The sequence below is a fragment of the Bombus affinis genome, chromosome 9, assembly GCF_024516045.1.
Source record: "Bombus affinis isolate iyBomAffi1 chromosome 9, iyBomAffi1.2, whole genome shotgun sequence".
Lineage (NCBI taxonomy): Eukaryota > Metazoa > Arthropoda > Insecta > Hymenoptera > Apidae > Bombus > Bombus affinis.
The window spans coordinates 11,793,940-11,817,207 of NC_066352.1; the positions used below are offsets into that span (position 1 = coordinate 11,793,940).

At 39.5% G+C, this 23,268-nt stretch overlaps 1 protein-coding gene across 1 annotated transcript in view; it reads left to right on the top strand.

The window, feature by feature from the left end:
- LOC126920199 (glypican-4) overlaps positions 1-23,268 on the top strand; it is a 129,968-nt gene that overhangs the window by 46,611 nt on the left and 60,089 nt on the right. The gene's annotated exons all lie outside the window — the stretch shown is intronic.

The window sequence follows — 23,268 nt, forward strand, 5'->3', positions numbered from 1 at the left end:
CAGCTATCGCGTCACATCCATTCTTCTCTCAATTATCCAAAAGGAATTCGCAAGAATCCGAGTCGAGGGGTCGCGTGAATCGGTTGGAAAGTTCGCCAGGGTCCCGAAACGTTCGCCTGAATTAATGCGTAACTTCGTGGGAGGGGTTGATAAAAAGAAAACAGAGAAATGGGGCGTAGGAAGGGTAGGGTGGAAACGGGCAGGGGGCAGCGATGGTAGAGGGGGCAGACGGTGCTGTCGACTCTGGAGAACGAAAGTAAAAGAACGGACAGAGGCCCCGAGGAACGTAGGTGTGCGTTAAATGAAAGAGACGGAGGAAGAGGAGCGTTTCAAGGCATGGGAGAGGAATGTGGTCAACGCATAAACTATACCACCGTGCATTCCTTGGGCCAAGGGTGCCTATAGTTCGCGAATCGTATAATATATACGTGCACTGCACACGCGTGCACCGTGGCCACCTGACCTGAGAACGGATCCAACAGAGAAGGATTCCTTACCTGTTCCACGCGTTCCTGTATGAACTTTAAGTAGCGTTCTTCACCGAATAGAACGTTCGTACATTGCCAAAAGTATGTTTTCCCGTTGCTCGTAAATTAATTGCATATTTAGTTCATTCGTAAGTGCGAAATAAAGTCGATGTCTATTAACATTTTACGTGAAATCGTTTAAACGAAACGAATTTACGCTGCTTCTAAGTATCTGCAGACTTATATCATGTGTAAATTGTCTAAAATTTGCTAGTGTTTGGAGATAAAATTTGTTATCTTTTTTTACAATTTTTATGTCTTAGAATCATTTCACAGAATATACTTGGAAATCGTAAGTCTCAAGCCAAAAAGTACGCGGGAGTAGACTCTAAATTGAACTGAAATATTTATTAAAATTCAAATGAAAATTAATTAAAAAGAGTGACGCTACGAGTTATATACAGGGTACATAAAGTTGCGCAAATATACATACATATTGATATTACGTCGTTTGTTGTTGACACAAGCGTTTCTCACACGAATTTCATATTATCATCTTCCGTTATCTTCATATTTCTCTTTATCGTAAGAGATAAACTGGAACATTCACGCAAGAATCCGACAAACATTCGAAACTTGAATGGAAATGGGAACTTTGATTGTTATTCGTTATGTATCTATATATATTAGACACATACGCATGTTTACGATATCTCGTTGGTCATTAACGCGAGAAATCAATTAGTCTCGCATCGGTCTCACATCCACCGGTCGTGAGAAAAAAACCTCCTTTCCCTTTAATGGCGTCTCTCGGTTGGACGCGGTATTTATGCTCGTATCCTCTCGTATATCGGTGATCACCTACGCGAACAATCCCTTCTCGATCGTCCATAACACGGATCACAGATTTATTGGAGCCGTAATTTGCGTCGCGGAACGTTTGATCGGTCGAATGGCGAAATCATCGGGCCGCTTTGCAACGTATCATCCTCGTAATCTGTTAGAAATTTTTTTAAGGAACGTTCAAAAATTGCGTAACATGTCTGGCACAGCTTGTAGAAAGGAAGAAATAAAAACAGCGTAAGAAGGGTAAAAAGATGTTCTTTTTATCTTTTATTTTCTTCGCCCTTTCTCCTTTTTTCGTTTAATTCGATGTTAAAGGCGGTTGAGGAATTCCAGCCACGTAATAAAAATTCATCGAACTACCTCGTTCAGGAGTTTCGATATAGGCGCCGATTAATTTTGCATGTGATTATGAATGCTATTATTCAAGAGCTATTAAGCAGATCGTTCGGTTGTACGGTGGCTCTATTCGATTTTTAACGCATTGCCCTCTAAGAATTTTCTATACGCTCGATCGGCAATTTTAGTTCTTCTAGCGATGAAATTGGAAGCTACGTTTATGTCTTTGAACTAAGCGAATCGATTCGAAATTCGTTTCTACGTATCCAAATGCAATGAAATTTATCCAAATCGTTTCTCAAATGCACTACCCATGCATAAAATGACTAAGTTAATCGAAGCTCGTCAAATTCTTAAATCCCTCGTTATTTCCTATTTTCATTTAGTCGTACGTTTATTTTTCCTCATTTCCATTTTTATTCGACCCCATCAACGGCGTATCCATTCTTTCGTTCTTTCTTCCATTTCCACTTCCCTCTTTCTCTTCCTCTTTCTCTCTCTCTGTTTCTCTCTCTCTCTCTCTCTCTTTCTCTGTTTTATTTTTCCCTTTTCCTTCGTCGAAAATGAACCGCAGTATACTTGGACCGAGGCAACCGCGATCGCCAATACCGATACCAGTTTCTTCCCTTCCTCTCACCGAAGAAAAAGACACGGCAGGGCAAGTTCCTTTTTAAGGCCGGCCGCGGCTCGCAGCGTTCGATTAATCGACGCTTTCTTCATTCATCATCGGAGCAATTAACGTCAATGTCGTAGCGCGCGGGCCGCTTTGTGCGAATCGTTTACGCGAGATGCGTTTTGGCAGTGTGCCACGGCCACAACTCGTAGCCAACGCACACACGGCTGTACAAAGGATAGCGACGACGACGGTGCAGAAGGAAAGGAACAGCTCGATAATGAATTCGAGATGAGACACCGGCTAATTGAATACGGAATGTCGATGAAACTCGATTTATGTCGTGGCGGAGATCGATGGCCGAGTTGAATTACCCGGCAATTTTCTCCTGCGTTAAACCATTCTTTCTTGCATCTTTCACCTGCGTCGAAACTCGCGAGTCAAATAAGAAGTTCGAATGAAATTTCATCTTCAATTAGAATTTCAGAATACGACAGATTTGATAAATATTTTAGAATGTGACAAATTTGGAAAAATCGACTGATGGATACAGAAACGAGTGCGTTGTAAATGAGAGAGTCTTTCATTTGAATGAATCGTGGATAGAGTCGAAGAATCATGCCTGGCTTTAGCATAGAATCCGAACGGAATGCGAAATTGCGAAGATCGCAGCGCTCGAGTTCTTCGAGCAATTTTTGATAAATTTGTGGAAAGTTCGTCCATGAGATGCTGTAAAAACAATGGTACTAAATAAGGAAATAAAGCAAAAGGTACGGTATCCAAAAATAGAGTAACGTCGGACTGAAGATCACAAAGAATGGCAGCCAAAGACAGTATACCAATATTAAATTCAGCGCATAGAAATTGCTGCGAGTTCGAAATTTAATATCCTGAAAAGGACAGTCCTCGAGGAAGTGAGCCACCGGTCGGCTAGAACAGTGGAAAACTCGAAGGCATTAACTCTCGCGACAAGCTGCATAATGAACCGCCGTGAGTCCTTCCTTCCCCGATCCTGCTTCCCGTCCATTGTCGAGACGAATCCAGAACGTTTTAACGTTATTGAAACTTTCAGATTTTCTCTTCGTCTCGGGCATTGTAGCTTCATCGAAAACGAGAACGCGAGACACGGGGCAAAAGCGACCGACACGGACTCAGCCCCGCTCCTGTTTCCCTTTTGCTCTCCGATTCTTTTCATCGCTGCAATCGAGGAGATCGTCGTTAATCTGGAGGAACGTAAGAGAAAAGAAGTTCGAGGAGTAATTAAAGCGCAGACGAGTGTCTGATACCGGCAGTTTCTCCGGTCAGACGGAGAGGAACAGACAGAGGGAGGAGAGACGAAGGAAAAGTCGAGAGAGAAGGCGGAAGAGAATACCGAGCCACGGGACCGGTGAACATTTAGAGAAAAAGAGGATAATAAAGAGACGAGAAGCAGGATAACGAGGGAAGAGAAAAAAGGCCACGCTGAAAAATAAAGGACGCCGAGTCTCGAGAATCCTTGGTTCCCCTTTTATCCTGGCAAATATTTTGTCTACGACCGCGACGATGTCCGCTCTTCTCTTTTTCCGACTGGCTGCGAATATGCCTGGATTCGTCGTTAATCGTCGGCAGGTTAAGTGCCATAGATAGTCGAGTTGCAAATGGTACGTCATGTCGAGGAAGAGCAGGAAGAGGATTACCTCGACCGAGTTGCGAGACGTCGCCTGTCTGATATTTTTGACGCTTTAGCGATATCTTTCGTTATTATATCGCAAGATTTTCTATGGTTCCATCGATGTGAAAGAGCGTACGTTGAAACGAAAGTTGGAGTAGTCCTAGAAACGTAGTGGCTGCGGTGAACACTTGTCGAGATATTTCAGAATTGAATGTTAATTCGTACGCGACTTGTATCGTCGCTGGGAAATTTATATATTGTCGGCTTATGAAATCGGTCAGTCGAAATTGTTTCTTACGAAATATTCAACCCATGGATACTTTTCATTTAGCGATCAGCAATATTCGAAGGTAGAAAAGTTTCCCTCGGTTTGTCAATCAAGTGTTTCACGGTTGTGCAAACACGTACGAGAGAACGTTAATGGTTCGAGTTGAAATAACACATCGCCTTCTTACCGACGCTGTCGTGTCTGAGAAAAAGCTTCGTACCAGCCTGAGAGCTGCCTTGTATGTTTTACATGTTAAGGCTACCCATCGGCCGTATGTTCTAGTACACGCTATATTATTAAGTTATTAACGAATATACCGTAACAAACGAGTATCGCGAACCTGTTTCTCATAAACGAGCATAGTGTCTGCGTCATCGGAGTGTATGCGCAAAGAATTATGAAGCGGGCCTCAGCAATGCTCGATTTTTCGACCAACAAATAGAAATATGCGAATCGTCTTCTCGATTCTTTGTATCTCCATTTCTTTCGATATTGTACACGAAAAGACATTTCTAACATCGTAAGAGAAATTTTTCTTTGGCGTAAAATTCGGAGGATTTAACAACGATCGGAATCAACCGCGATTTTTCAAATATTTTCCAGGAGCGTAAAAAAGAAGAGGATCGAAGTGATACTGAAATTGTTCGATAAAAAAATAGGAAGAGGAGGGGATAGAAATTGAACAACGCGGAAAGTTGTAAACTAAATTGGGAAAATAGGACGAAGGGTCGGGATGCGAATCGAACGTCGACGAATCGTCGTCGAGCAAATTGCGGACGAGGCTTTACGACGACGATCGAAAGGAAGACACGTGCTGTGGTTCACACCCATCAAGCTAAACACGTGTCAACGAGCGAGACGTCGACCAACGAACAAAGAGAGGATATGGAACGAACAGCGGTTAGCGTCGTTCGGTTAGCACAACCAGTTCCTCGTTAAGCGTGCGTAATTTCTAGCAGGGTTCCGGTGAACATTTCATGCGAACGCGCGTGTCAATGGCAAACAAATGCTGTTTGAGTTCCGTTCCTTGCTATACCATAGTGGGTGAGTATATTGTAGTCGGCGTTCTTTAAGAAGAACGTGTTTGCTTTTACAGGTGGTCGTTGAGGAATTTTTATATCTTGCCAGAAAATTGAAAATTGGGAAACTGAAATCTCAGCAATATGTTAGACGTACAAAACTTGAGATATTTGAAATTTGAGAAGTTTACGATCCAGCGTACAGGTATTTAAAGATTCGGAATCTTAAAACATCCAATGTTTAGGGTATTCGAAAATTTGCATATACAAAGCGTCAATTTAAAAAAAGACATGTATATATTGTAAATTTTATACCTACGTAGGTTTCGTACATGCGTGTGAATAAAAAAAGGCGATAAAAGGGTAACGTGACAGGATGAGATTGAAATTTTTGGAATATACGACCAAGCTATCAAAATTGTATCTTTACCAGCTCGTCAAAGATTTATTGTTCTTCCTGTTGGATTTTTATATTTAGCCAGAGGAAATCTGTTTTCGATGGTGATTATTATGGTGTTTGGTCCAGAGCAATCTCGTACGGTGGGCGTGCGGTTCGCGAAAGGAGCGAGCTTTGGGATTCGGCTTTTCCCTTCCGTGAGGACGATTTGTTGTTTCAGGGTGTATCAACCCCCAGTTTTACGGCAGTCGTTAACTGAGAAAATTGCGTTAGCGGTGACGGTAGACCGTTGTAGGACTATTTTCATCTTTTGGCTTCTTTTATCGTCTCCTTCTGTGTACGCGTTTAAAAGTAGATTTAAATATGGTTTTTCTTTAGCGACTTTTTCCTTCTATGCAACGAATTTTGTTATAAATGTAAAAGACGTTTGATTACTCGAAGTTTTTATTAAAAACGTGGTAATAACGTCGAAGTTATAAGAAGGCAATAGTAATCGATGGAGTCGAGGACGTTTTAATTGAAAAGCAAAACGACGCGACGAGGTAAAAAGGCAGAAGCCACACAATTACCGGCGAACACCTGGAGCCAGCCAGCAACACCGCGTGGAATTGCTGGTGCAACAATAACGACGAAGTTATTAGAAGCAATCAGGGCAAATCGAATCGGGGACTGTCGAGATTGCGAGCGCATTAAAACCCAACTCGACGAATAAACATCGAAACCCGAATTCTTGAAAATTCTTTAAAATACAATCTCAAATCAGAATTTATCGTCGACGTAAAATTGTTACCTTTTTATATTTTCAAAGTATTATTCCTATACAGACACCTATTTGTATAGGTTTAATCAAATATTTATACACAAGAAAAGATATTTTGATTCATCTACCTGCTTTATTGCCACAAATTTGAAAAGATAGAAGCTTAGATTCCCTAAAACTGTTTTCTACGAAGCGAAAATTCGATCGAAAAACATATCAATTCTTTCGTTACGCTGCTCTTGAAGCTGAAAGTACACGAATATATGTAACACCTTAAAAATCAGCCTAAGAACATTGAAGTACTTTGTACGATCGATCAAAACGAACGATTATTTATGGCAATGTCGTGTAACGATATTATACTTTGAAACGAATATTGCCGTGTATAGAGTATTGACCTAATTGAAATGTGTGCCGAACCTGACGCAACATTGTCAGCCGAGATTTCGAGAAAGCTACTCTAACCAAATAAATTTCGCGAAATTTAGCGAAGAGTCGATAGAGACAATGCAAACGGACATCCTGCCACGTCCATCAAGAGTTATATCGTCGCGTTCGACAGGCTCGATAACCGTTTGATTCGATGTGTACGTCGCGACGGATACGCCTGAACCAGTTTGAAACGGCGTGCATCGATTTGATGCGTTCATTGATCCGTCGACAGCGGAGCCTGCAGCTTTTAAAGCAAATTAATCGCTTTGAGAAAGCATCAGACAAGTTAGCCGGTTATGAGGCCGCTACACGCGGCGTGACGCGAACGCTTCAACTAATTAACAGTGATCGGGACATTCCACGGTAGCTGATCACCGTTTCAAATCGATGATGCTTGCCTCAAGATCGTATTGGCCGACAATCGCGTTCCATTGCCTGTTTTGTCGTTATCATTGCTCTCTGATCAAGTGGAAACCAGCCGCTTTTCCGCCAAAATGAGATCTCCTTGCGCGTTTCTCTTTTTGATTGTTCAGGACTGTTTTTGTCACGACGACGAATCGTTCGCCGAGAAATATTTGACCTCTTCACCGATGGCTACGAGTATTCGAACAGCTATTGGTTTCGTTTATTGGGAAACCTTGGCAAGTTTTATTTTGTTTGAAATAACAGATTTATATTAATATAGCTGGAACATATATAGGCAATGGATGGAATTGAAAATCGGTGAGTCAGTTAAGGGAGAAGAAGGTAAACTAACGAAAGAAGAATCGTGGAACACGTTGAAAAATCGTAGGACAGAGAAAACAATTTCTCCTCGCTCTGTAATATTAATCGATTCATATAGCTTGTCACCCCCTGAATAAAATTGCGATTTTTGTTGGCTATTAAAAAAGCAAAAGTCAGCGACGTAAAAGTCGGTCGTCGATAAATTACTTTCGAAAATGTCTGGACCCTCCACTCGCGTAAATCTCGAGTATTTATATCGAGAACCGGCTGCACGTGCGTTTCGTTCTCGAAACGTGTGTCTCTGCCTGTTCCTAGATTCGCGATCCACCAAGATATCCGAATATGAAGTGAAATATCGAGTTCGAATTTATCAAAATGCTTTCGCGTTAAATTTCCTAACAAAGAGAAGATCGATCGCCAACTATTGTCGTCCAACGGTTCGAAAAGCTACTCTTTTGTCCATTTCAATTCCAAATTCCTTCGCTTTTGGTCCATTCTTCGACCATCGAACGTGTGTTGGATCATTTTTCCGGTGTTTGAGCCACGTTATTTGGCGACGTTAACAGGATTAACGAGAAGAGGCAGCTCCGTTGCAAGGATACGGAGAGCAAAAGCTTGTTAAAACGCGAAGTCGACTCTGAAAGTGATACGGATGGCGCGTTTTTCCAAGTCGATGAGAATTAATGGTCTCTCTGCGTACCCGACGCACAGCGAAGAGGAAAGAAAAAAAAATCACCGGGACCCGAAATGTGTTTTTAGCCCGGTGAAACTTGCACTCGTCTCCTATTTAAAGTTGTAGCACCGCTAAATGCCTCGATTTTCGTGTTTTGTTCTTCGCGAGCCACGGATGAAATTGGCTTTTTGACGAAGCGACGACGCCGAATAAATCGGCAATGAACGAACGAGGGAGGCGAAGTGGCGCTACTCCAGAACAGAGAGTAGTTTGGGAGGGATTTATTAGGTTGTCCGAAAAGTTTCTTTCTTTTACAGACACGTCTTTTGCAACAACGTATCTTTATACAAACATGAAACCTAATCTATCGAACATTGTGATCTTTATCTCGATAGAACAAAATGGATCGTACGTAATTCGATAAAATAATATAAAACGGAAAATCTTGTGCATCCGCTATTTGATTATAAAACGAAAGAAACTTTTCGGACGACCTAATAGTTAGTCGACTGCTGGTTCACGATCTAGCTGTCGGTATTTCATAGATAAATTATAGTAAACGTTTACGGCGATACACGTTCGAATCATCGATCGAGGCTTTAAACCGTGTTTCGAATACAAGAACAATTGGACGAGGTCTAAACTCGAGATACTCGATTAATAATTCGAGCAATGCAGTTTCTGAAAGCCTCGAAACCCTCGACGATATCTGACACGAGAAATAATTATGTCAGCGATTTAAGCGATTTACGTTTGGTCGGTGGGAACTCTGGACGTTTTACTTAAATTAAGCGAAGGTTAGCAGATCGCAGTCGATAGAGTGAACCGTACGGAGTTGTTCTATTATCTGTATCTAATCAGTTAGAGATCGATAAGTAAAGTGGAAATCAGAGTTCTGCTGATTTCTTTAAATTCGTAGTCAGATATCGTTTTGTTAAACTTAACATTGGATCAGGGAAACGAGTAAGTGTGTGATTCAATCTGATTGAGTACATCTTCGAATTTTAAGTTGTTAGTTCTACGGTTGAGAAAGTTCTACGTGTATCAAAAATCATAACATTTAATTAATCACATCGTATCAGAGTGTACGATCTCCGTGTCTACGATGTATACGATCTCTGCTGCTACAAATCGAATGAAACTTTTAGCCTGCCATAACACGGTGATACACGTGTTATACAACGATTATACGTTGTTCGTTACAGAATCATCGTGCGAACGCTTTCATAATGAACAATGTTACCTCGGTATGCATCGTACGCGTATTATTTTTTTAAGCTCCCAATCAAAATAATTTCCGAGTTTTATTATTGCGTCAAAGTATAGTTGAATAGGCATTGTAATTTGTAATTGAAATTTATACAAGAAAATCACGCTATTATTCTGACTATTCGTGATTACCAATAATGAGATTTCATGCGTATCTTTTTTAACGTCGATTACGCTTTAATTTAGAGAAAATTTCTTCTTCTTTAATGTGATTTGTAATATCGGGCGAATAAATTTAAACCTCGAAGAAACGACGCTTTACATGCAGGGAATTTAACGTTGCGTTAATTTCATTGATATCTCGTTCGAGGTATCTTTCAAAGAAAATGATATTCCGGATAAAGTAGCTGGAGCTTCGGATTCGTCGATTAAAATTTTCCAGCTTCTACGAAAAGATCCGAGTACAAGCTGTTCACCTTTCTTTATCGCCGGTTCGTGCGGTCGTGCCGAGGCGGATAGCAGATAAAAGATAGAGCTTAGGTACGTTGCGCGTTCCTTTCTCGGCGATCCCGTCACGTTAACTCCGCAGATACGGCCTTAAAAGCGGAATCGCGCAAGCTCCGCAACACGTTGTCCGTTTTGCGGCGAATTATATCCTGCGGCTTGATCCTTATCAGTGGCTCGCTCCCAACCATGCAGTATCAACATGAACAATGTTCTTAAATTTTCCTTTAAAATTCCATTTGCTTGTTTTTCGAAAGTTTAGAAATTGAATGCTGCTTCGATTCGAGACGAAAGAAACTTTCCTCTTAGAATCAGCGTACTTTAGGAGAAATATATTTATGTAAATTCGTTTTGATACGAATCTTTGATACGAATTACACGCTCGTATATTTGAAGATAAATCTTCTTTAAGTAAGGTATTTTCAATACCATTTAATGACAAAATCCGCAATCACATAGTTGTCAACCCAGTAATTTATTTTAAAGGTCGCCAATTACAAAATGAGAATTTTATTTGCAAAATAGGAACTCATTCTCGTTCATATCGAAGAGCATTTATTTACTCGTACAGTACGCGTTTAAACGGTACAGTATCAGTTTGCTGAATGAAATGCCCAAAATGACGATGAAAGGGAAATAAAATTAGATATCTTGTTATTCCTTCCATCTGATAGATAATTCACGGTAGATCTTTGCACGTGGATCGTGGAATTCAATCGACTCCTCGTCGGCTTGGACGATAAGAAGCGCGGCAAAGAAAGGAATTTCTTTAAATTTCAATGAAACATCTTCCACAAAATATGGCGTAATTCAACGGTGGTTTAATTGAAGAAATACAGAAAGAAGAAGTATAGCGAACGGAGTGGTAATAATGTCAGGGAAGTACTCCTTAAAGAGTAGGCTCTCAAGATTAGTTCGTTTACTCGAGGAAAACGTGGCAGTGAACGTGAATCAGCAGCAACGTTCTCCGGCAGCGTTCGCACGGGACGTCAAGTGGCGTTGGCAAAAACGCGGCCCGCTGGAGTTAGGAGATTCTTATCGAGGTGCGGTCGGTTTTTGCGGCCCTTCCACCGGGGCAAATATAACGCCTGGCGTCACTGATTCACGATGCTCTTTTTCATCCACGGTTCACGCGATACGCAGACACAAAACGACATCCCCAGTTGCAAGTTGCAAGAGTGTCTCCAACGCGATGTGCAGCAGGGGATCTTGCTTTTTCAAGGTTTTTAAATCTTCGTCTTTGGTCGAAGAATATTTGATGGCGGCGTTACCTTCAACTCAGTGTTTCCCAACTCTGCTCGAGTAGCGATTTTCTCGAATGATCTTTCACGAATGAAGAATCGACTTGACGATTTCTCAGTAATTTTTTCTTATTATTCGTTTTATATTATTTATTTTATATTATTATTATCGCAGTGAACCTAGCGAATTTACCTTCGCTGAAATAAAAGCTGATATCTTTGAACAGAGATTGTAAATATTTATACGATATAGAATGGAGATTGTTGGATTGATTTAGTATTTATCGCTGCACAGATATTCATGGAATGTTACACGAGCGTCCGAGAAATAACAAATTTGTTGTTCCGGCGGTAATTTCCACAAACTCTAATCCAATTACGATCTGTATAAATTTAATATCTTGCTTTTATCTCGTGCTGTCCGAATTTAGATTATAATAAATGATAACCTATTCCATGGCATCGGTACGATTATATGGAAATAAAGTTTGCATAGAGCGTAATTTTATCCTGTTAATTTTTGTCCAGTAACTTCTCCTGTACTTTTATTTCTTCGACATCAGCCACTTTGCTTCTACAGTTCATCCATTAAGATATATATCTATGTATTAAGAAACCAAGTTCGTTTACTTAAGCGTGGAAAATGTCTGCGAGAGACGCGGAACCGCGCTATCTGCAAACTTTTCGCCGGAGTTTCTCAGCTTCTCGTTCTCCGACGATCTTTTGTAGTGGAAAGATTAGCAGACGCCGTCGTGACACGGGGTCAGAAAGATGCTCGACAATGGAAACACATTAGTACCTCGAGACGTTGGCACAATGGACGCGTTTCCGCTCGACGACGCGTGCACGATTCTTCCAGTTGCACCATGACAGTCGCGTCGATCGTGTCCCCGTTCCGCGGACTATCGGCTGGAACTTTTTATTCGCGTTCTCGAGTTCATTGCTGGTCTTGGAGTGGCAACAAACCGTGTACCGGTGTGTCGAATGGCAGTGAAATAAAGTTGTTCTTTGAATTACGGAACCGCCGCGGCTATTAGAGTACCATTCGTGCGCTCGTGTTTATGAGGTTAAAGCCCACTGCGTTGACCCATGTGGTAATCCAATCGCCTCGAACCATGGTGAACGGGAAATTAGATTAGAAAATGTTGAAGGGAAACGAAGAGGAGCTGCTTGCGGCGAATAGTAGAATATGTAGTAGAATGAAAATACACGTGTGTTGGATGGAGGTTTGTTCGCGCGTACGTACAGTGAAAATTTCACGAATTCTTTTTCAAATTTGAGAATTCTGAGATTAACACTTTGACTGCCACGCCGAAATCACATGTTTCGCTGAGGACGCCACGGCAGTATTTTTATTATTCAAAGCATATAATGGCAAAATAATAATAAATTGACGATGTAAGACAACATTCTTCCCCAATGGACCGTTTATCTTATTGGTGGTCACGAGTGACCAACGTGGCACCTTGCTAACAGTTGATAGCGACATATTATAACAAGGCTTCGTTTATTTCAACAAACCATTCGCATTCGTTATTTCGTCGTAAGCAAAACGTGCAGAATATATCGTTGAAACGTGTAGAAGATATTAGTAAACGGTATTTGCTCATTCTATATATAATAGTAAGGTATGTTCACGCTTCTAACTTCCATTATATGATTATAAAGCAACATTTACGATTATTTTCTAAGCTGTGTTTATAATAATATTCGTAGATTACTCCTCAAAGATATGGATGCAAAGACAGTGCATCGTCAGATGCAAGATTTGTTCTTTTTATTTTTATTGATGTTCTAGTAAAAATGTTTAATCGTTCAATGGGACACTTTTTATTTCAAAGTATCTTCTATTTATCGGTTATATTGAATATGCCCTAACTGTCAATTTTCATTCAATTTTTACAATTGCAAAAGGTCAAGCACTCCGGTCACCAATGACCACCGTGGCAGTCAAAGCGTTAAAAACGGTGTACCTTCTTACGGCGTGTTGCTTGAACATTATCGAAACATTTATCGACGAATTTGGTGTTTAAACGATGTATCACGAATAACAGAAAGAAATAAAGGTTTCATCCAGACCTTTGGAAACTGCTGATTCCTTGAATCTGCAACCATTTGCACATCGTAGAAAACATGTGCCAGAATGGCTATTATATTCCGCGGCTTACGACAATAACGAAAGAAACACTTGGAGGAAGAAAATACCAGAATAAAGACGGAAAATAAACGAATAATATTCAGAGATTCCTTTCACCGGTGTTTTTACTCCGTTCAAAATTCGGTTCGTTGCCAATTTCGAGATTATGAAAACGAAACAGTCCCAAGACACGCAAAGTCAAAGCTGAAGAAATCTTCGCTGTATTCTTCCGTAGTTTCGTGACATGCTCTATTCTTCCAATGCTAATTCTATTCTCTTGCGTTTTCAAATTTATCCCTGATCGCATTTTTCGTGGAAAACAAGATTCGAGAAGATGTCGGCTTAACGGCGAGCGAGCGGAAACAATTGTTCGCTGGACATCGAATGAATTTTATTGCTTTCCAGTCGGTTAGACGCAGAAAATACATAAACGGTGTTGGATAGGTGTCTGAAAGTAAGCGGCCGTGAATGAACGACCGTCTGGGCCGCGTGTTCGATACGATTCGTTGCTCTATTCGAACTTCGATTTCCATCCCATTGAGTCATTCCTTCTCGGAGTCCTCTTTGCCCCTTCTTCGTTCCACGTAAATTCTTCTTTTCGGATATTTTTATCTCAGCTTGTTTTAATTAGCTGCTAGCTATCTTTATTAGACGCGTAAGTTGATTCAATATCCTTTCAGACTACAAACATTTTCTTGTCTTACGGCGAGGATTTAAAAGAATTTCCAACATTCCAATGTTATTAACGGACCGTCGAATTTAGTGAACGCATTTAACGATAATTTAAATTTCTTTAGCCATCCTTTCGTCGTCTTTCAAATCCAATGTACAAATAGTCGAAGTATAAATTATGTACCGCGATATTTCGTCTATGCGTGAAAAAAGGGACCAACCAGTTTAAATAAATTGACAAATGAAAAGAAATTTGATCTGTATTTATGTAATTTCGCACAAATGTGACGAACAGCGAATTATCATTGAGTTTATACATTAAGATAATTTTATTCAAAAAGTTAAAGACAATTTCATTGAAAATAAACATCGGTATCTTCGATATCGTATTATTATAACGAGCGATATTTTTAAGATTTCGTAAGAATAAAAAAATCACACGATTAGTTGTAAAACGAAATACGAAAACGATTATGATAATACGCGACTAGTGTTTGATCGTGATCGAATCAATTGCGATGAAATGGCTTGTGATGCCGTTGTAATCATTAAAACGATCAAAATTCCAATTAAAGCAAATAACTGTAATCAATTACCGATTCTCTCTATCACACAAAGAATTAACTTCGTCCCCTATCTCTTCACCGATCGCCTTTCTTTTTTTCCTTGCCAATCGACGAGACACACGCCGTGTTCTCCATCGCGCTTCAGTTAGCTCGAGCGAAGTTCGCGGTGATCGATCGCGAAACCAGCCGCGAAACGAACGAACGACGCGAGTAATCGGTCGAACAGATTGGTCGGGGCGAGCACGGCGAATCGCGGAGCGTTAAATCGCTTACTTATTCATACGGAGCCTGTGTTTCGCAGGCCATCGAGTGCGGATTACAGTACTTGAGACACGATACACCGCGGCCGTAGAAACGCCAGCAACTGATCGCAATCACTGACATTCAAATCCGACACCTTTCCACTTGGTTTCCCGCTTTTTGCCACGTCGATATGTATATTCATCTTGTTCATCGATTCGATAGACTATCCGTTTCATAAATATACATCACGTCACTTAACCGTGCCACAATTGAACAATTGAACAGGTAAATTATGTAGAAATAATGTCACAGAGATGTGATCCTTTTAATTATGAAAGGGTTAAATCATTTTCATTATTCAAAAAGTTTCAGAAAGTAAAAAGAAAAGTATCAGAATGTTTATAGATCAAAGTATTAATAGATTCAACGTTATTTTTAGGATTACAGACTCTCTTTCGATCATAGATTTTGGTAATGGAAGATCATATTTCTCCGCGGATAGAATAATCCAAATTCAGTGCCGTATATTCAATGGAGCAAATTTAGTCATCTTTCTGATAAAAATTCCAATTAATCTCACTTCGTTAATGCGGCGTCGATATTTCACGATTCCATTCAAAGTGAAAATAACTTAGGTCTATTAAGGATTAGACAATCGAGACAGTTATTTTTCCATCTGGAGCGGATAATCCGTGCGTTTTACGAGGCTAAGAACTATCCTGGGAGGTCGCATACTTATGGAAACCTTCCTATCCCGCAGCATATCCCTCCGAAGTGATCCACATTCCCAGCATGAAAAACACGGTATCACTTTCATCCTTGAAAGCTGATATTGTTCACGAACCTATCGACGAGCAAATGACGCAACGAACATGTTCAACCAGGAAGACCCTTCGCGCCGATCTACGTTCAAAGTACCGACGAAAATGTCGTCTTGCTTCCTCGTAGCGATTACCAAAAAAAAAAAAGTAAAAGGAAAAAAGTCTTAAACACCTGTTTTAAAACTCCCAGCAAACTTTGTTCAACGAAATCAACATCGAGGTCGAGAAGCAAACCATAACTCGCACGCGTTGTCCACGAACTAGCTTTCCTCCGTGGTTTCCCTTTCGTCCGACAATTTCTTCTTCTATCCAGACTTTACGGAGATGGCCCAGGCCTGAAAAGCGGCGTAAAGTACATAAGGTCAAGGAGCGGCAAGTGGCTCCGAGTTTCTCAAGTGTCGGTCGATTCAACCGTGCAGACCCCTTTTTCGCCTTTGCTTCTTTTTACAATTTCTTCGCTTCCTTCTCTCTCTCTCTCTCTCTCTCTCTTTCTTTTCACCGTGGTGTCCCGTTTCTCTTCCTCTCTTTCTTTCGAACATGACCTAAAACCTAACCTAAACCACGTGGACCAACTGCCCCTTTTCGTCGTCGTTCCCATCCATCTTTCTCTGTCTTTCTTTCCACCTGGTGCCCCGTTACCAAGTTTACCTCTCTTTCATCCAGAAGGACATTCCGGTCCTTTTCACCGGCTAACTCCTTCGATTTTTATCTTTCCGAGGATTTTCTGGGTCAAGTGTGCCACGCTCCGGGGATTTTATAAATATTAAATCGCGCGAGGAGAGATTCGATGCCTGTGGCTCGTGTTCCTTCGGCTTGTTTTCTTCTTTGGGGTGGCTGCTTAGGCGAGACAGCTCTTTCATAGAGTTGTCAAGGTTTTGGGAACTAGAGCCGACTATTTTTACTCTTGATTTTAAATAGTTCTTCTTTTACTCGAGGAATACAGACGCATATGCCGGCGTTCACAATTATGGAGACATCTCGGTTTTCTTACTTTATCGTTGCGTATCGACTTTTACAAATTATTCTAATTTTCGTCAGGATAAATTTAGTTTATTCGTAATTTTGTTATTAAAATATATCCTTTAGAAGATAAATAAGTTCCCATTTAATTAAAATACCATTGCACGAAGTGCCATTATAGCCATAGACATTTAAAATTTATTTATTTTCTAACATTGTCTCGTTTATAAAATTTACATGTATTTTTAAAAGAATGCAATTGTAAAGTAGAAAATAACGATCATCCTTAATTTATTTGTAATTTTGTTGTTAAAAAATACCCTTTAGAAAATAAGTAAGTTCCCGTTTAATTAAAATACCATTGCACGAAGCGCCATTAAAGCTATAGGCATTTGAAATTTATTTATTTTCTAACATTGTCTCGTTTATAAAGTTTACATGTATTTTTAAAAGAATGCAATTGTAAAGTAGAAAATAACGATCATCCTCAATTTATTTGTAATTTTGTTGTTAAAAAATACCCTTTAGAAAATAAGTAAGTTCCCGTTTAATTAAAATACCATTGCACGAAGTGCCATTATAGCCATAGGCATTTGAAATTTATTTATTTTGTAATATTGTCCCGTTTTTAAATTTTACACGTATTTTTAAAAGAATGTAATTGCAAAGTAGAAAATAACGATCATCCTCGAGTCTCAATAAATTTGTCATTATCGAAAGAGAGTATATATTTTATATATTGGGGAGGGGGGGAATGTCTGTGGAAGTTCATTCATTTCAAGCGAATTGTAATACGCTCTTTTTTTTTGTTTCAGGTAAGTACTTAGATGAAGTTACGGTATGAAGGATCTAAGTGTAAGTACTTGTAAGTTCCTTCCTGGGTGGTGAGTGATTAAGAAACTTTCTTCCTATTCGAATTTTTTCTTTCGATAATAACGAAGTTAGAAAAAAGTTAATTAAAAATTTCATCGCAATCCTTTTATCAAACTGTTATAAAATTATTACTTTGACGCAACGTTTAATATTTAAAAAACAGAGTGGAACAGTTTAGAATATTAGATCGAAGCATATAACAAAAATTGGTAAAAACGGCCAGGAAAATTGGAAAAGCGACTAGCAAAGCTGTGAAATAACAATCTCTATAATGTAAAATTCTTCTCCTCTTTCAAACAAAATACGTCACGATTAAAATTTAATAATTTCCACCCAGGTTTATAGAATATTAACTATTCAAATTCTAGAATAATAATCTGCAAAAGCTCTAAAACTTTCCATTATTTCTGGATATTATAATTTCACGCGATCAAAACACTCGAAGCTCTATTCCTTCGACAAACTAAAATTCTTCATTACTTCCAAATATAATTTTACACGATTTAAAGAAATCAAGCAATTCTCCCAAATCTCTTTCCCTCGCTATTTTCATTTTTCTATGGCCTCCATCATCGAACATTTTCAAACTTTCCAAGTATTCGATTCCAAGTACAAAGTGGAATTTTTCTTCATCTCTGTAAAGTGTATCGAGGGAAAGATTTTATTATTCCGCCCGAACATTCCTCCTCGTTCGTGAACGTCGAAATCGGCGCATACCTTCTAATTTCAATTACTCGGGCCGATCGAAACCTCGTCTTGTCCCAAGTGTTTCCAACGCGATCCAACGTTGAATCGTGTCGACATTCTTGCATAATTTTGTCCAGAAGCCAGTTTCGATGGAACATCGAACGTCTGACGTCGCCAAAAGGGGATATCTTAATTCTTTTCTCGCTGGCTCGAGTACTTTGCATACCGATTTTTATGTGCTACCTCGAAATCACTTTCGTGTTCGTTCACCATACGCTTCGTTTGCTTTCTTTTTATGGCATCTTGGGTTGCAAACGTGTAAAGTGTTGGGTCTCGGCTATAGTTTTCTAAAATTACGTACGCTGATTTACGTTCCCTTGGCCCGATCTCTGTTTATTTTTATTTTACGTTTCTGTATCATTTTAGCTTTCTACGTTACAAGCTTTCGATTGATATTTTTCAAAAATTATTTATCTTACTTAAGTCCCACGAACAATTTCTATTCGTTGATATTTTAAGTTTCTACGTTATTTATGGTTTATGTAAACGCGATAGGCGTTGGATCTCTTTCAATCTTTCGAAGATCATTATTTATTATTATTTTCAGTTCACGTATCACATGGATAAAGAAAGATCGTAAGAGAAATTCTTAACTAAGAAAATTCGTATAAAAATTCTTCACGGGATTTACAAAGAATCCGTCGTTCTTTAATAATAAATAATTTGAAGGTAAACTAACTGTACCATAGATCAAGCTTTCTTGGAAACCAACATGAGAATATATTACTTCCTATTCCGAATAAAAGGATGGAACATGATGAATATGCTCAAACATTGGTTTAACTCGACCACTGGCATCGACCACGAAGATACACGCAAAAGTAGCAATAAAACAGATCTCGTGCGCTCGAAAGTAGCCATCAATGGGAGGCTCCATCTTGTCAGACTTCCTTGCTTCCCTTTTCTTCCAAGCGTGAGCAAGTAATCATCCCGAACGAAACATTTCGCTCGACGTCTTTCTCAAAGTCTGCAGACCGAATGAAAAGAGCAAAGTAAAGAGTCTCTGGTAAGAGAATACCTGAGTCGAACACACAAGAGGGCAGCTTTCCTCGAACCTGATTCACCATCATTCTTACTTCGTCCAGTTTTCATCGGTGCATCCGACAGAAATTAGCGTCGTTAGGATAGGATTTTTCTTCTATTTGAATAGAACGTTTAAAAATTCCATTAAAAGGGAACTTTTATTTTAGGGGAAAATGCAATAAAACTTATTTATCGTAGATGCTTCAGACGATAGTATCCTGACTTTCAGATCCTTCGATTTGACTTTACGGATTTTTAACGATTTTCTCTCAAGAAAGTTTTTGTTGATTCTTAGAATGGAAATGAAATTTTAGAAATCGTATTACAAAAGATAATCTTGAAATCATCAAAAAGATAGCATTGGAATGTTAGAAATTTTCAAATATTTTGTGGATAAATAGAAGCAGAATTCTAGCTTTCGATATTTTAAGAGATAGGAGATATTACAGAGAAATGGAATTCTAATTTTCGAGATTCTAAACGATAAGGTTTTAATTTTAGGGATTCCATTGTAGCGGAGCATTCACTTCGTCGATATTTTTAATCGAATACAGTATATCGATATTATTACTTGTTTCATTTTCCTTTACTTTGTACGGCGATGATATTGGAGATCCTGTTGAAAAATATGCAAAAGGCTTGTGGCCCAACGCGTGGAAATTTATTTGACGTTCCGACGTTCGTTGCATTCCGTACGGTCGAATTAACGGGCCTGGGCTGAAGTTTCACGGCGATTCGAATGAGAAAACCGGAGAGAGGTAGAGTCGCGCTAGCGTTAGAATTACCGCGGACAGTCTTGCCGCCAAATTTATTAGCAATAACTCAACGTGCAGCGGTTCGTTGTTAATTGAGGAAAACAAACGGCTAAAGAAACACATTGCTTTTACTCGTGTTTAATTCTCAGTTAAATTTCTAATCAAAACTGAAAGATACCTTCCTACATTTTCTTCCTACAACGCGTCAAACCATCGAATTAAACTTCTCATCTTGAATCTCAACCGTACCGATAATAAGTCGCAGATCTTCTAGAACCTGATATTATCAATTTATGAATTTGTAAAACGTTACGAGTTGAACATTTTCAACGATCTTAATTTTATTAGGTTGTCGGAAAAGTGTCTTTCTTTTACAGATCCGCCTCTTACAACGATGTATCTTTATACAAACGTGAAACCTAATCTGTCGAACGTTGTGATCTTTATTGTGATAGAACAAAATGGATCGTACGTAATTCGATAAAATAATATAAAACGAAAGATCTTGTGCATCCATTATTTCCTTATAAAACGAAAGAAACTTTTCGGACGACCTAATAACTTGCCAGCTATAAGCTTTCCCCTAACATTTTTATAGAAACTTCTATAGAATTCTTCGCAACGTTTCGCCGCATATGTTCCGTGAATCGAAATACGTTTCAGTGCCGTCTAAGAGGATTAAATATGGAAACGCGGCACCGAACAAATCACTGCTCTTCGTTCTCGTGTAAGAGATAAGGAAAGGAAACGGAAGAAGGTTTCTACGTGAAAATGCAAAGAGGGCAGAGTCCATTGGTAGGGTTAAAACTCGGAGACACCCGTTTCAACAGCGGCTAAATAGAAGAAAGGAACCGAGGGAGGAAAGGGAGAGACAACACGTTCTTTTCCAACGTGGTTCATGGATCTTTCAAACAGCTTTGTTTCTCGCGGAGGTGCTGCTTGCTGATTCGTTGGTTGCTTATCATTTTCACCTTTGACGCACGTAGATTGGTCTGGATGACGAGAGCCAGCCGACACCTTTCACCCTTTGCGTTCATCCTTTCTCCTTCTTCTTTTTTCCTTTCTTTTTGCTTCCTATCCGCGCCGCGTATTCCCCTCCGCTTGCTATTTCCACTCTTTTCACGCACCCCCAGCCATTCAGAAAGTCGTCGCGGCCGTTTCTTCATGCTCGAAACCATCCATCGAGGCCCGCGACATCGATGTTTTAAACGAGATCGCGGGGATAGGGTGTCTTTGAATTGGCTCGTTTGCCTATCGACCTGGCCTCTGATTTCTGGTTACTTGTCTGACGAGTGAACCGAGGGTGGAAATGTTTGCGTGTGAAGTTTGAACTGTGGGATTGATCGTGTACTCTTGTAAATTGTAACCGAGCTTATAGCTTTTGAAATTATTTGTTCGGTAACGCGCAGTTTTCTTGTTTGCCGATTATAGGATTGGAATTATAGCATAGCTGTCGTTGGTTTCAGTAATTTGGCATTGCGAAGTTTTCGTATCGTATCAGCAACGATTCAAATATTCCGAATAGAAATATTTTTTCTATCTCAAAACATTTTCGTCCACGCTGTATCGATCTCTCTGCCGATCGTTATAATTTTCTATTAATTTCCAAATTTCCTCCGCTTATCTCTCACCGCAGGGGGGACAGTTACGTCCCATTTTTCACTGGCTAACAAGCGACAGCTTGGTCTTACTAATATCTCGCGCATGTCGTAAATTTAATGGGCGTAATCTCGCGTAAACTGAACTTACAACGTCTTTTCACCCCTCCCACCTCTCATTCCATTTCACAAGCTTCTCTTTTTACCCTGGGACCATTATTCTCCGGCGTTTAACGTATCAGAAAGTCAAACAACCTTGCGCGTGTCTACAGTTGTAACTTTTTTTTTTTCTTCTCTTCGAAACTACCACTGATAACTCGAGTCGTAAATACGGTGGCGCGCAAAGAAATGGCGCGCCAAGATTCAATTACGGCTTACCCCTTATCTTGTTCGACACGTTTATCGTCGCGATAGCAAGATTAGTTATCTGAGAATGAGCAACCAGTTATAATTTACCCCCTCCGATTATTCGTCTTTGGTTCTACTTTTTCTTTTTTTCTCTTTCCTTCGGCTTCTACGAACAATCGGTATTTCGTTACTTCTTGTCTGATACTCGAGACTTTATTTATCTTGTCATATAATCTTGTTTATCTTGTTATCGATATTTTTATATTCCCCGAGAGAATTTTCTTTTCCTTTTCCTTCGAGTCGCTTTAACTATCGGTATTACTTTTTCGATACCCATGCTACCTTTTGTTTATGCAAATTCGTATTTTTATGGCCAAGACTAACGAAATGGAGCTTACAGGATTTTCTTCACCTGCTAAATATGACGAGTACTGTGCTTTGGATATTCGCATATTTTTTGTTTTGTTTGTTTAATAATGGCGCGTTGATCGCTAACGCGGAAACACGTGCATTTTAGAAGCATGTTATATACCTGGTTCACCGTTTACGAAAAAGACATCATTGATTATAAACTTTTATAAGACAAAAAAGATTGTAAAAGAATTTAAAGCAGTTGATTCTAAATCTTCCATTATGTATTTTATTGCAATATGAAATTGTCGACTGGAATGCGAAAAAAGAATGTTACATCGTCCGGTTTTTCTTCTTTTTTTTTCTTTTTACACAATTGTAGAGTCTTTTTTTGTTTATATAGAAGATAATTGAAGAGTACAAGGGAGGGACTCTATTTAATATAATTATCTCTTAACATAGTTGCCATGATTAAATTGCTGTGTCACGAGGAAAATGCAAAAGCGATTGGAATTTCCTTCGTAAGTCCGTTAATGCTTCTCGTGGTATCGGAAAGGGGATGTAAAAGATTTGAAGTCTTTTCGCCAACGACAGACGGGGCAAAAAGGGTGAAAAAATATTGACAGACTGTGTAATAAACGCTAGGTGAACCTTTTGCTGCGCTTCGACGCGACTGCATCCATTGCATCGTTCGTATAGTCACCGATGCAACGATAGCCCTTTGTCTCTTTCTCTTATTCTCTATCTCCCTTCGAGTTGCTTCTTTTCGATTCTGCCGGTTCACAGGCCTGTTCTTCGTGGCAGGGCCAACTGCTAGCGATGGCTTCGAGACGCTTCGAATTTTTCCATCCTGTTACAAAGCGAGCTACTAACGGAGATTCTCGTAACGATTAACAAATCGACATAATCTTCCAATTAAAATTACGTCTTTCTTTTTTCAACGAAAGCAAAAGCGTTAATTCCGCGTTAAAATTCATACTTACGCGTCTACGTTCGATTTCAAAGAACGAACTAATCGTATTCTTATCCGTA